Source organism: Bos mutus, chromosome 11, assembly GCF_027580195.1.
Source record: "Bos mutus isolate GX-2022 chromosome 11, NWIPB_WYAK_1.1, whole genome shotgun sequence".
NCBI classification, from domain to species: domain Eukaryota; kingdom Metazoa; phylum Chordata; class Mammalia; order Artiodactyla; family Bovidae; genus Bos; species Bos mutus.
The window spans coordinates 28,429,446-28,443,601 of record NC_091627.1 but is presented as its reverse complement, the minus strand read 5'-3'; positions in this window follow the sequence as shown (position 1 = coordinate 28,443,601).

Genomic DNA, 14,156 nt, shown 5'->3' with positions numbered 1-14,156 from the left:
ATTCCAAGGGGCCCCGTGACTTCACCAGGGTTAGTAAACACCGAGCTGGGACTTGAACCCAATGTCCCAGCTTCTTTCCAGTCCACCTTGGGGGGACCAGGGGCAGCGCTGACTAAAGGGTCTTGCCTGGTTCCCTTGAGCTTCCCAATGTGGAATACACTGAATTAGGAAGCAGATTCTTTTGTGAGGTGACCAGGAGGCCCACCCTGCCAGACACTGCCTGTCCTCAAGTACCACTACATGAAGGCAAGAGCCAGCTGAAGGGAGCTGGCCAGGCCATCATCCTCCATGAACCCCGATTGGCCATGCTCCTTCTCAGTAGCCACACATTTCTCAGCTGGGCAGTACTCACATATCTTCCTGCTGGTACCCTGGGAATGAGGCCTTTCATCTCCAAGGCCAACTCAGCCCTACTCACCCAGCCTAGGGCCCTTCGCCCTAGGGGAGAAGAAGGTAGCAACAGATGAACTGCTCATAGATAATTAGCAGTGGGTTCTATCTCTTCCAACACTGTAAGCTTTAAGCAGACTGATATTTTTAGCAGAAAAAGAAAAATCTGGCTGAACTCATAAATTTTGATTTTTGCGTACTCATCTATTTCCAAAGCTCACTGCTAGAAAACTAAGAGCTTGTTCTTTGATTATAGCCATTTAGGAAATGGGATTCTAACAGACTTGCTGGAGTTTCACAAGCCTGGCAGTTTGCATGGAGGAACTGTGTGTGACTGCACTTCCATCTGGCAGGTGGTCTCGCTGGAAGGCACGCAGAAGTCTGGAGAACCGAGGCATAAGCAGAAGCACAATTCATCAGTGCAATTGTTTTTCCTGCTGTGAACATGGTATTTCTCTGGGTTTTTGAGGGCAACACGCACAGGAAGGACCTGGCTTTGCATTCTTCGTGGCATTCAAGAGAGTATCGAATGTCCAACATGCTTTGATTTCTGGCCTTGGTCTTCCTGCTCGCATTTCATCTCCTGGAAAACTCAGCCATGAGCCAGGCCGACATGCAGCAGCAGAGCCTTGGCTCAGCTTGTGCCGACCCGGGGAGCACTGGGTCCCCTGAGAAGCTTGAAGTTACTGGCTCTAACTGGAGGCTGTCTGGAGTCTGGGTTTTGTTCTTTATTACTTTTATGAGAAAATTACTTGTTTTTGTTCCTTGCAGACCAGAAAAGGGAAAATAACTCAAGCCAAGAACAGAACAGGAAGGGGAAGCCCATTAGCTCCTTAGGACTTGACAACACACAGTTGTTGAACTGGTTGAGCCTCCAGAAGCAACGGCCCAAAAGGTGGTATTTCCTTTAGAAATTCTGGTGTGCCTGGACCTAGTCCTTTTGAGGGAACCTCTAAACCTTAGGTTTCCAATCTATAAAATGGCAATTCAAAACTTTCTGAGTGATGTGGGTCTCAGAATTAAAATGAATGATACTGGGGTTTGGGGTCACCCTGGCTTCCCTGGTGGCTCAGTATTAAAGAATCCACCTGCCAATGCAGGAGATGCGATTTCTATCCCTGGGTCGGGAAGATTCCCTGGAGAAAGAAATGACCACCCATTGCAGTATTCTTGCCTGGGAAATTGCATGGACAGTGGAGACTGGCAGGCGACAGTCCAGGGGAGTCGCAAAGAGTCAGACACGACTGAGCACGCAGGCACCAGCACATCAGCTGAGAAGAGCAATTACAAAGCGCACCTCCTAGAGAGACCCAAGGCGCGTTGGGTGGGAGTGGGGAGTCCCAAGGATGAACAGGAGAACTTTTCTGTGGGAAGGACGAGGTTGGTGCTTCCCCCAGTGGGAGACCAGACAGGATCCCGGACATCCTGGGACGACTCTTCTCTGGACCCCAGGGCCTGGCTCCTGCTGCACCCGGGCTGGCAGAAGTCCAGGGGCAAAGGCTGGATGCACCTGAGGCAGGGTTTCCTCTCTTGCAAGTGTCTAAGCTGGCAAACTGCCCCTCACCACATATTGTAGCCCCACCTCAGAGGCCTGACCTCCCAGTTTCCTACTAAACTTCAGGAACTGGGGTTGGAGAGAGGGATTTGCATGTTCACCTATAAACACTAGGAATCCAGCCCAGGGGAGGGAGGCTTTGGGATGGGCCCGTCTTCTGTTTGGGGTTTGGGAGGTGAGGGATTAGAGAAAGGAAAAGGAGCTGCTGTTCCCTGTGAGACAGGCCTGAATGGGCTAAGGCCCTGAGGAGAGGAACCCTCTGGGGCCTCTGCGGTGCTGCTCAGGAGTAGTTTCTTAGGCTCACTCTAATCAATCACGAGGTCTTCCCAGGTGGCTCAGTGGTAAAGAATCCACCCGCCAGTGCAGGAGATATGGGTTCAATCCTTGGGTCGGGAAGATTCCCTGGAGAAGGGAATGGCTACCTACTCCAGTATTCTTGCCTGGAGAACCCCATGGACAGAGGAGCCTGGTGGGCAACAGTCCATGGGGTTACAAAGAGTCAGACATGACTGAGCAACTGAACCAATTACCACAAACTGGATGGTTTAAAACAATAGAAATTTGGGACTTCCCTGGTGGTCTATTGGTTAAGGTTCCTCACTCCCACTGCAGGGGCACGGATTCCATCCCTGGTCAGGGAACTAAGATCCCAAATGATGCAGCAAATAAATAAAATAATAAATGTATATTAAAAAACAATAGAAATTTACTCTCTCGGAGTTCTGAGGACCAGAAGTCTCAGTCTCACTGGGTATTAAGCTGGCCATCAGGCTCCTGCGTTCTCTGGATGCTCTGGGGGAGAATCTATTCCTTTCCTCTCCCAGCTTCTGGTGGCAGCTGCATCACTTGAATTTTCCAGGCCAGTCATCCTCAAATCTCTTTCTGCTCCATCTTCACATCACCTTCTCCTCTGTGTCAGGCCTCCCTCTGTCTCCCACCTACATGCAACTGTGTTGAGGGCTTGCACAGTAATCCAGGGTTATCTCTCCACCTCAAGATCCTTGATTCCATCCCACCTGCCAGACCTTCTTTCCAAACCAGGTAACTGCATAGGCTTCCTAGGGCTGCCACAACAAATTACCAGATACATGGCAGCTAAAGTTAATAGAAATTTATTCTCCCACAGTTCAAGGCCAGAACTCCAACATCAAGGTGTCAACCAGGCCGTACTCCCTCCACGGGTTCTAGAGAGACCCACCTCCTTGCCTCTTTCAGCTTCTGTGGCTCCTACTGTTCCTTGGCTGGTGGAAGCATCTCTCTAATCTCTGCCTATTTTCACATGGGCTTCTCCCTTGTGCATGTCAAATTTCCTCCTTTTTCTTCTGACACCAGTCCTTGGACTTGGGCCCACCCTACGTGTGTGCTTGAGTGTTCAGTGGCTTAGTCGTGTCCAACTCTTTGTGACCCCATGGACTGTAGCTCACCAGGTTCCTCTATCCATGGGATTTCCCAGGCAAGAATACTTGAGTGGGTTGCCATTTCCTTTTCCGACCCTACATCCAGGACGATCTCATCTTGAGATCCTTAGCTACATCTGCAAATAAGTGATTTCCATATAAGGTCACATTCCCAGGTACCAGGGTTAGGGCTTGAATACATCTTTTTGAGATACTGTTCAACCCACTATGGTGACACAGGTTCTAGGACCTGATATCTCTGGGGGAACATATTTTGCCTACCACGTTCCTTATGCTAGGTTGGCTACTAGTGGGTCCTGGCCCTGAGGGCTGGGGGGTCATGGATATGTTGAGTGACAGGCTGGCTGCCTAGGCACATATTTCCTCTTGGGCATGGTAGGGAGCAACGTGCAGGGGGCAGGGCTACCGTCTCAGAGCAGTGGCTACCTGTGCCTGTCCACAGACTCCTGGGCAGGGCCCATGTTCCTGAGTGGGGCAGCCTGGGAGCTGATCCTGGGGTTCTAGTTTACCCACTGGAAATGGGAGGGAGAGAGCTTGTGAAGGTTATAATAATTTGTGCCATTTATTGAAAATCTTCTATGCTCCAGGTACTTATCCTCATTGTTTCATTTAATCCTCAAGAATGCTGACCATTTTACAGATGGGGACACTGAGGCTCCAAGACCTTTAGTGACCTCACCCAGATTTCAAAGCTGCTAAGGATGGAATCAAAATCAGAACTCAGGTTGGGGGGAGGACAAGATCCTTGATTTTTTTTCCCTCAACTTCATACTGTCTCTCTTTGTAATAAACTTAAGAGTTATAAATTACAGGCCCGTGGTGGAAGACGGTTGGGGAGATAATTTCAAACTCTTAGGGCTATACCAAGAACTAAATTAGGAGTTTATGTAGCCTCATGGCATGAGTCAGGGATGGCAGGGAGCTGTGGGAGGGGGTTTTGATGGGAACCGTGGTGTTAAAGAAACAATTATTGCAACACTTGTTCAAGGAGGCAGACTTTGGGCTTCCCAAGCGGTAAAGAACTTTTCTGCCAATGCAGGAGACTTTGGTTCAACCCCTGGGTCAGGAAGATCCACTGGAGGAGGGCGTGGCAGCCCACCCCAGTATTCTTGCCTGGAGAAATCTGTGGACAGAGGAGCCTGGCGGGTTATAGTCCGTAGAGTCACACAGAGTCGGACACAACTGAAGCAACTTGGCACACATGCATGCAAGGCAGATTTTGCTCAGGGAACTGTCACTGAGGTGGGGTTTTGTGATGGGAGAGAGAGATTGAACTCAACTGCAAATATAAGGAAAAGCGGGAATTTAAAGCTAAGAAGCAAGGGGTGTCAGGGAATAGAAAATTTCTAAGAGGAAGCATCAGGGGTAATGGGGTTCTGGCTAAACTTACCTAACAGGATGCTTGTTGGAGGCAGATCTGGGTGACCACACACCAGCTGTGGGCTGTCAGGAGATGAGGAACCCCTTCAGATATTGAGGGTGATCAGACATCGAGGATGATGGATGCTGGCTAAACTGACTTAGCAAGATTCTTACTAAAATTGGTTGAACATGGAAGCCCAAAAGCCAGGACCTAGTTGAGAGGAGAGTCCAGAAGAACCTGACTAGAGTTTGGTCAAAGAGAGACTTATCAGAAGAAAGTGGCCCCAACCGGGAAACCTTGGAGTGCTGAGCTGGAAGGAGGTCGCTGAGCTGGGAAAGGGCCTGACGGGAACCACATAATAAGCTGGTCACAGAGCCAGGCCTGAGCCAGGCTTCCCAGGCCTCTCTCCCCGGGGCCCGTGTGCCCCTGCTTCAAGAAACTGGCTCAGGACCAATTGGCAGAGAGAGGAAAGGGCACTGGTGTGAAACCGGAAGTCCCGAGTCCCAGGCCTGGGACTTGTCAGACTTACAGACTTATCAGACTTATCAGCTCTGTGACTTCAGGAGATGGCTTAACCCCTCTGATTCCTTGCTGGTAAGATGAGAAGGTCACAGGGCAGGCACACTGGGACCTGGGATCCTGTTCTCAGCTGCCCTGGCCTGCCTGAGGAGAAGACAAACAGATGGGATCATGGGACTCAGTGATCAGTCTCAGACCCCCCTGGGAGTGGCACGGGCAGGCCTCAGTCCCCCTCATCCCACCCCCACCCCTTCCCTCCCCCCACTGTGCAGACTGGCTTCGGAGAAAGACTCCCTCAGGAAGCTGTGGTGAACGTGGACCTAGGGCAGGATCGTGGTGTCCTTGTGGGCCAGGACCAGGGCCCAGGAGGGGAGGAAGCAGGGTGCAAGGGTCTCTGCTGGCCTGTCTCCTCCACCAGGAGGAGGTCCTAGGGGTTCGAAGGGCTCTGTTTTTTCCAATCCATGGCGCCAGTTTCAGTTTGGCAGAATGACCCCTGGAGAGAACCAGGGCAATAAAGTTGGAATCGCTCAAGCACAGGAAAAAGGACACAAAGGCGAACAATGCAGGGAGTGCTCGGCAGGAAAAGAGGTGAACTGGAGCCGGGCTGCTGGGCAGACCTCAGGCTCCTGGAGTCTGGAAGTGCAGGGTGATCCAGGGCTCCAAGAGGGGTGGGGCCAGGCCCAGAGGTGGACAAATACAGAGGGAGCAGGGGAAAGGGAAGGCCTGAGACCAGGGGGCACAGCCCGAGGGAGAGGCGTCGGTGTGAAGGGCTGAGGAACAGCTATCTTGAGTCAGGCCTTAGTTTTTCATCTTTCTTTGCTAAGGGGCAGAGATTCCTGTCTGTCCTGATCCGTGTTGACTTAGCAGACATGGAGTTCCTGCCGCATGCAGACTGGGCCACAGAAGAGAAAAAGACTGAATCTGGATCTTCCCTAGTGGCCTCCCTGCTCCTGTGAGCACGGGTGAGCTCTGGTCTCACCTGGAATTCCGCCCTCCTGGGTCTCTGTTGGATGAAATCCAAGCCCCAGCTGGCACCAGAGGCCTTGCATCACCTGCTCTACTGCCCTCCCTGGCCTGACTTCCCATGAACCTCTCCAGCTCAAAGAGCCACGTGGCTTCCAAGCCTCTAGGCCTTTGTCCATCTGCTCGTCTTTCTGAAACTTCGTTTCTCTTCTCCTTTCCAGCAGAATCTTCCTGCTCTTGGAACTCAGTTCATCACTGCCTCCTCTGAGAAGCCTGCCCTGCTCTCTCAGCCTGGGCAGCCCCACAGCCCACACCCCACTCCCCACGAGCCTAGAAACACTGCTAGGTGATAAGACATGTACCCGTCTCTCTCCCACCATCCCAAGCTCCTGAGGATCAGTGGATCTTCTCTGTTTTCACCAATCCAGACCAAGCTGGGCCAAGCTGAGAGTAGGCGCCTTGGGAATGTTTCTCAATGAGTGAACCTAGCGTGGAATCTTTCAGAGGTGGTGAATGGAAGAAGCATGTCTCACCTGCTCTAGGGCTCCATGTTGTTATTGCTGTTTAGTAGATAAGTTGTGTCTGACTTTTTTTGACCCCATGGGCCATAGCCCATCAGGCTCCTATGTCCACGGGATTGCCCAGGCAAGAACACTGAAGTGAGCTGCCATTTTCTTCTCCAGAGGATCTTCCTGACCAGGGATTGAACCTGTGTCTCCTGCACTGCAGGCGGATTCTTTACCACCGCACCACCTGGGAAGCCCCTGTGCTATGCTGTGCTATGCTTAGTTATTCAGCCGTGTCCAACTCTGTGCAGCCCCATGGACTGTAGCCCGCCAGGCTTCTCTGTCCATGGGGATTCTCCAGGCAACAATACTAGAGTAGGCTGCCATGCCCTCCTCCAAGGGATCTTCCCAATTCAGGGATCGAACCCAGGCCTCCCACATTGTAGGCAGATTCTTTACTGTCTGAGCCACCAGGGAAGCCCCTAGGGACCCATAAAGTTGGAAAAAGTACATTTCTCAGGGGTCATGATATAATGCTTTAAAATGGAAACAGGACTCCATGTTCGGGTGTCTCAGCCAGAAAAGGAGGGAGAAAACTCCCCCTTCACACACTGCAGGAACTGGGGTGAGAGGTCAGGTCCTGGAGTGTCAAACGCCTGGAGGAGTTGATGGCCAGGGAGGGTGGGTGAGGGATGGATCCAGGGTAGGGGTCCAGGTCAGGCACTCTTGTAAAGGGTCAACTTTCAGCTTGCCTCCCCTCAGGTTGAGGCCAAAAAGCCCTGAGCAGGTGTTGTGGCCTGGTGAGAGCTCCTCCAAGACCAGATTGAGGATCCTGACCTCAGAGAGGAGACCTCCCTCCACCTGTCAGTCTTCCCAGGAATTCAATGGAAGGAGGGGCAGATGCGGAACAAGGTTGAAGGCCATTCTGAATGGGGTTTGGCCTCTTGGCTGCTCTAAAGCTGAGTCACAGTCTGGCCTGTGACTTGAGGGCCCAGTGCCCTTTTCCAAAGACACAGCCAGAGCAGGGTCAGTGATCAGGAGACAGCGGACCATTTCTAGGGCCAGTGGAGTCAGGAGGTACCTCAGGAGCCCCTGGGGCTGGTAGCCAGGAGTGGCTTGGTCCATGAACTTGAGGACAAGGTAGCCCAACAAAATACAGGTTATATCCACATTTCAGATAAATAAAAATTTTATTTTTTTAAGTGTAAGTCTGTCCCAACTATTGTGTGAGATGTACTTAGATTAAAACAATGTTTTGTTGTTCTTCTGATTTACCTGGGTGTCCTGTATTTTTATTTGCCCAATCTGATCACCTTATTTAGAGGTCAGCCTGGTCTGAGGGGAAGCATGGCTCCCAGGCCTTATTACAGTAAACCGTTTGTAAAACAAACACTACCCCCAGCAGCCTGCACAGAAAAACAACACATGTCACTTCCTGAGAACACGTTATTGTCTGAAGGTGGAAGTCTGTGATTTTGAAGGAAAAAACAGTTTTCTGCTGAGGAAGAGTGAGTCACAAGCAAGTTGAAAATGTTTCTCTGGATTTTGGGGTTGGGTGGACATGGTCCCCTCTTCCCTCCTTCTCATATCTACTCATTTGGCTGCCCTGGGCTGGGCCCTGACTCCAAGCCTACCAAGAACCCCACCAACCATGCCACTGCTAACCACCAGCCTCCTAACTCCACTTACCATAGCGAAGGCCCACTGTTTCCCAGCCACGGGCCCAGCTCTGCCTGTGCCTATGCAAGGGGGCCCTGGGGTCCTCAAATCTCAGGCTACACTGTGGGCTAAACTTTAGAGCAGCCAAGAAGGCCTCTTGGAGGAGGCCTCTTGAGTCTCTTTCCTGAAGCTGCAAACTTGGGACACCATCCCACTGGTGTGGAAGAGCCACTGGAGGGAGGCCCAACTCACCCCTCCCTCTCTCCACCACCTCCCCCCGCTGTGAGGTGAGAGGGCAGGGTCACAGGTCAGGGAGTGACCTTTCTAACTTGGGGTCAGTCGCCCTGGCAAACTGAGCACAAAGCCAGCCTCTTGGCATCTGCAGGAGGCTGTCTGGCCCCAACGACATTCCAAGCATTCTTTGGGGTCCTCTGTCTGGAGGGAAGTGGTGCTTTGTGCAGTGAGGAAGTGTCTGACTGACTGCGACCCCTTGTTTGGCTGCCAGCACTGCCTGACATCCTCAGCCCCACTGTCTGGCCTGATGGACCAGCTGGGGTGAAGGTGGGGGTGGGGGAGAGGTCCCTGGGGCCTCCTGTTGCTCCGCAGGCATGCAGCCCCTGACAGGTCTTTCTTCACAGGGCCCTGAAACTGCAGCTTGTGTGGACTGCAGCTTGGCCTGTGGAGAGATCTTGAACCCAGGGATGGCCCACCTTGGTCTGAATCCTAGTGCTGGCATTTACTAAGGTGGTGGCCTTCTCTCAGTGATGTCAGCTCTCCATATCTTAGTTCTGTCATCTGTAAATGGGCTAATAACACCCACCTGTATCCTGTGTCTGCATGCTCAGTCGTGTCTGACTCTCTGCAACCCCCTAGACTATAGCCTGCCAGGCACCTCTGCCCATGCAATTTTCCAGGCAAGAATACTGGAGTGGGTTGCCATTTACTTCTCCAGGGGATCTTCCTGACCTAGGAATCGAACCCACATGTCTTGCATCTCCTGCATTGGCCGGCGGGTTCTTTACCAGCTGAGCCACTGGGGAAACCCAGTAACACTCACCAGACAGTGTCATTGAAAGGATGAAGTGAATCTATGTGACGGTACCTGGATGGTTTCTGGCACAAGCAAGCACCCAACAAATGTGAATTCCACGGAGTCAGGAGATTCCAAGAGGGGGACAGAGCAGGAGAAACTCAGTCTCTATCCTTGAGGGCTCATGGGGCAGTGAGGAGAGGACCCCCCCACCCCACCCCAGGAGGAGGAAAAGGAGACCTGGGAGGGGTGCCCATACCTGGTGCTGATGTGCTCGGGGGGTCCAACCATCTCCTCTTCCTGGACCAAGGGCTGCAGTCTGGTGGCTCCTCATGACTCAGAGAGCTCTCAGGCAGCAGGGACAGAGACGCAGAGAGCTGGGGGCTCTCCTGCCCTGGCCCACGTGGGCAGTTCAGAGGCCGGGAGAGGGAGGAGGGGGTTCAGGCAAGGTCAGCCAGGGCGCTATCTGTGACTCTGAGAGCCCTGCACAGGTGCGGGGGAAAGTGGGGGACCACAGAGGGGGAAGGGGCACATGACGGTCACAGGAAAACAGCTGCAGCTCAGTCCCTGGGAGCATGACTCTGGCCACCACGGGAAGGCCTCCCTGAGGAGGGCGCTCCTGGTCAGTGGCAGCATGGGGCAGAGCTGCTGAGCGTGGACTGGGAGATGCCGAGGGCTCCTGTCCTGGGAAAGAAGCTGGCCATGGCCAGCCCTGGGGCGTTCCTGGAGGGGGAACAGAAGCATTTGCTAGCTACCTGACCTCAGCGAGTCACACTTTCTTCATTAATAAAAGGATTCTCAGAACCACCACCCCCAGCAGCACTGCCAGCGAAGGAGCCAGCGCAGAGCCTCCATCGCAGACGGCCGGCCCGAGTGCTTCCACAGAAGCCTTGGCCTGCAGGGCAGGGCGTGCCTCAGGCCAAAAGCCCTGGCTCTGCAAGGCTCACTGTATGAGGCCTCCAGCAGGTCTCTGGCTCTCTCTGGCTGCACTTCTCCCTTTATATCCTGAGAGGAGTGACAAAGCCCTTCCTGTCCTGGCCTGCTTGGTGGCCATGCCTCATCCCCAGAAGGTCCTGCTCCATGGAGGTGGAGCCGACTCTGAGGTTCCATGTTCACCTTCCAGTGGGACAACCCCTGCTGGTATTAGACGTGCCCCCATGCTGGGGGTGGGAGGTGGTGGGGAGGTCCTCTGGAGCATGGTGGGTCCCCTGGGAAAGGGGACAGGTGCCCACAGCTGCCCTTTCCAGGTGTGTCTCAGGCTGCAATATCTACCAGGATCAAGTTCCAGACGGAGTCTCCTCGGCACCCATGGTTCAAGCTGTGGTATGTGGCAGGGAGGCCCGCTTAGTCAAGATCAGTAATTTTGGGGTGGGGCCAGGGTGCTCGGAGCACCCCCCAAACACTATGGCGAGTAGACAGGAGTAGCAGGAAGTAGTGGCCTTGGAAATGTCTAGTCAGTCCGGTGGAGGAGCCGTCATGGTGGGGGCGAAAGCAGGCTGCAGGCCAGGGGAGGACCCCACGGAGTAGTGGGCCACAAGTGGGCACGCAGGCAGTATTTGCAGGCTGCTAGGTTTGGAATCCTGAGCTGGGCGTAGCCCTGCCCCTGCTTGAATCCCTGGTCACAGCTGACACTGAGCGGGCAGCTGGCTCGGCACTGGGCCTCACTGTCTTAGGCCTCTAGGAGACCTGGGTCCAGGGAAAGGCCTGCCCTCCACCTGGCATGCAGGCTCAGAAGTGAGTGCTTGTCGTTGACCAGACCCTGTGCCTCTGTATCTTCCCACAGCGAACACTGGGTCTGCTGGTGGGAAGACGCGAGAGTGGATGGCCCCCTGGAGTCCAGTTGCCAAGTGAGCTTAGGACAAGGCCACGGTCTGAGGCTGGGCCTGCTGCTGCTGCTCATCTCCTCCTGAGCCCCCAACGAGCAGGGTACAGCTCTGATGCAAGTGACCCCAGGCTCCGCGTCTTTGCATGGGGTAGCAAGTTTGGACCTAGCAGGACGTGCTTCGAGAGAGAAGTGATAACGAACTACAGCAACTATTTTGTGGAAACCCAGATGGACTCAGGAGTCTCAGACTCAAATGTGTTTGTGAGTCAACGACGGCCCATGAAAATGCAGATTCTTGGGCCCGGCACCTCCCTCTCCTCGCCCCCAACCCCGGAACTTCTGATTCAGCAGGTCTGGGGTGGGGCCCAAGATTCTGTATTACTAAGATGCTGCCAAGTGATGCTGGCCCCATATCCAGGCTGAGCAGTTTAGATCTCTGCTCCTCCAAGTACGGCTCACAGCCTCAGAGTAGCAGCAGCAGCAGCAGCAGCAGCACAGGGGAGCTTGTGAGAGGCACAGAGCCTGTCCCACCACCAGCCTGAGTCAGACTTTGCACTGTAACCAGAGCCCAGGTGATTCCCAGACTCATTGCAATTCACTGGATGGTGGAACAGCGCTGTCTGTGAGAACTTTCCGTGGTTCTAAACCTGCACTGTCCAATAGAACCGCCACTGGTGATGACTGAGCATTTGAAACGTGGCTCATGTGATTGAGGAGCTGAATTTTTTATTCTATTTAACTCTCATCAACTTAAATATAAATAGCCAAACGTGCCTGGTGACTTCCGTTTGTTCAACACAGGTCTAGAGTAACCCAGTTCTGAGGGCCTGTAGAGCAGGAGACCCCAGCCTCTGGGCCACAGATCGGTACCCGCTGTCATATCAACAGTGGCATTAGATTATAAATAAATTGCACACTAAATGCTATGTGCTTGAATCATCCTGAAACCATCCCTCCCCACCTCTCGTCCGTGAAAAACTTGTCTTCCACGAATCTGGCCCTGGTGACAGAAAGGTTGGGGACCGCTGTGTGTAGAGGTTGTCATTATAGATGGGGCAAAGGTTCAGGGAGGAATCCGAACCTGCCTGAGGTTCCAAAGTGAGTCACCGACAAGGTAGGACCAGAACAATGTCCCTGGGCTCTGTACCAAAAGTTTCACTACCACCAGAATTCCAGGATTCACATAAATCCGTGAGCGGCACAGAGGAGAGGAGAGGGAGGGAGGAGGGGGCTAGAACTGACGGTGACCCCAAGTTTGTAGCTTGGATCCTAACAAGAGCATCACTTGATGAGATACAGGCCTTGGTGCTGATGAAGGGGAGGATAAACTCAGCCTAGAAGGTGGCTGAGACCAGGATGCCAGACTGGAGCCCCATGGAAAAGCAGGGAGGAGCCAGAGTGGTGGGCCCCCGCGAGTGCACACCTGCTGTCCCCCACCAGGCTCTTTGGCACTCCCTCCTCCAGTGCCCTGAGGTTCCCATGGCCCTGCCAGTAGAAGGGGTGATGTTCAGCAACCACTCAGCATCCTGAGCACCTGTGTCCTCACCAAGCAGCACCAGAGTATCTGCGGCTTAGAAAGGCCCTTGGAGGCGACACCTCCCTGGGCCCCTGACTCCGCCAATCCTGCCTGCTGCCTCCTCCCTGTCTGATGGCCAGTGTCGGGGTGAAGTGAGGCCACCTCAGCAAATCCTTACAGCAGAAGTTCTGCCTGGATAGAGGCCTCCTCAACACCTCTGTACTCAGTGAAAAGAGACCCATAAAGTGACTCTCCACACACAAATAGAAAGACTATTTCTGGAACAAGAGAATAAAGTGGTAGGGAGTCGAGGATCAAAGGAGGGACAGACTTAGTTACTGACAGCCCAGAGGGGACCAAGGGCTGGAGAGCAGGCCAGCTGGGGACGTGGAGGCGAGTCGGCTCCATGTCCACCCCACAATGGCCTGCCTAAGAGGTGGTGAGCTCCCCATCACGGTAGGAGCTCAGGCTGGGATTGGAAAGCAGCCGCTGGGGAGACTGCAGAGGAGCTCTGGCCTTAGGAAGAGGGCAAAAGCCTCTCATCCTTTATTTTCCCAGATTCAGTCATTCCATGAACCTCATTCCTCCAAAGGAGCTGAACAGCAATCTCCACTTTTGTTTTTCAATCTATTTATTTACTTAGCTGCACTGGGTCTTGGTTGCGATGTGTGGGATTTAGTTCCCTGACCAGGGATCAAACCCGGAACTCCAGCACTGGGAGCCCAGAGTCTTAGGCACTGAACCACCAGGGAAGTCCTAGCAGTTTCCAATTTTCACATGGATTTGCTATCTCAGGCATCTTTCCTCTTCTATTCCAGTCCTCCCTGCCCCCCTCCCGGCAGCTAACTAATATTGTTTATGTGCAACTAATCATAGGTGTCACCGCGGCATGTGACCTGATGCTAAGTGGTTCACAGGCCAGCGCTTCTCACACTCCGAGGGGCCTAGGAGCCACTTGGGGATCTGATCCAGCTGACCTGGCCTGGGGCCTGGGGGTCTGCCTTCCAACAGGCTCCCAGGTGCTGCTGCAACCACCCTTGGAGAAAACTGCGGTGGCTGGGGAGACCTGGAGGATTCTACGATGGGTTGGGATGGAAGTGAGCACCAGGAAGGCTCCTGTGCAGGAATTTCAAAGGACTGGACTCACTTCTTTCTGGAGCTTGCTCTCCAGATGAAGATACTCTCCATCTTCAGGGTCATTCCCAGTTTCCCTGCTTGAAAAGCATAAATCTGCTGTAAGAGGGCAACTTCACCACGGCCTGGGCACCCTGTACAACCTCCCCTCTTGCTCTCCTGTCCCTGGGAAACTGCTTTCACCTGAAGGAGCTTTTCATTGTATCTATGGGGTGGCAGCTGAGGTCCCATCAGACCAGGGCTCGTTCAGGGCCAGCCCAGCTCAGCCAGAGCTCTGG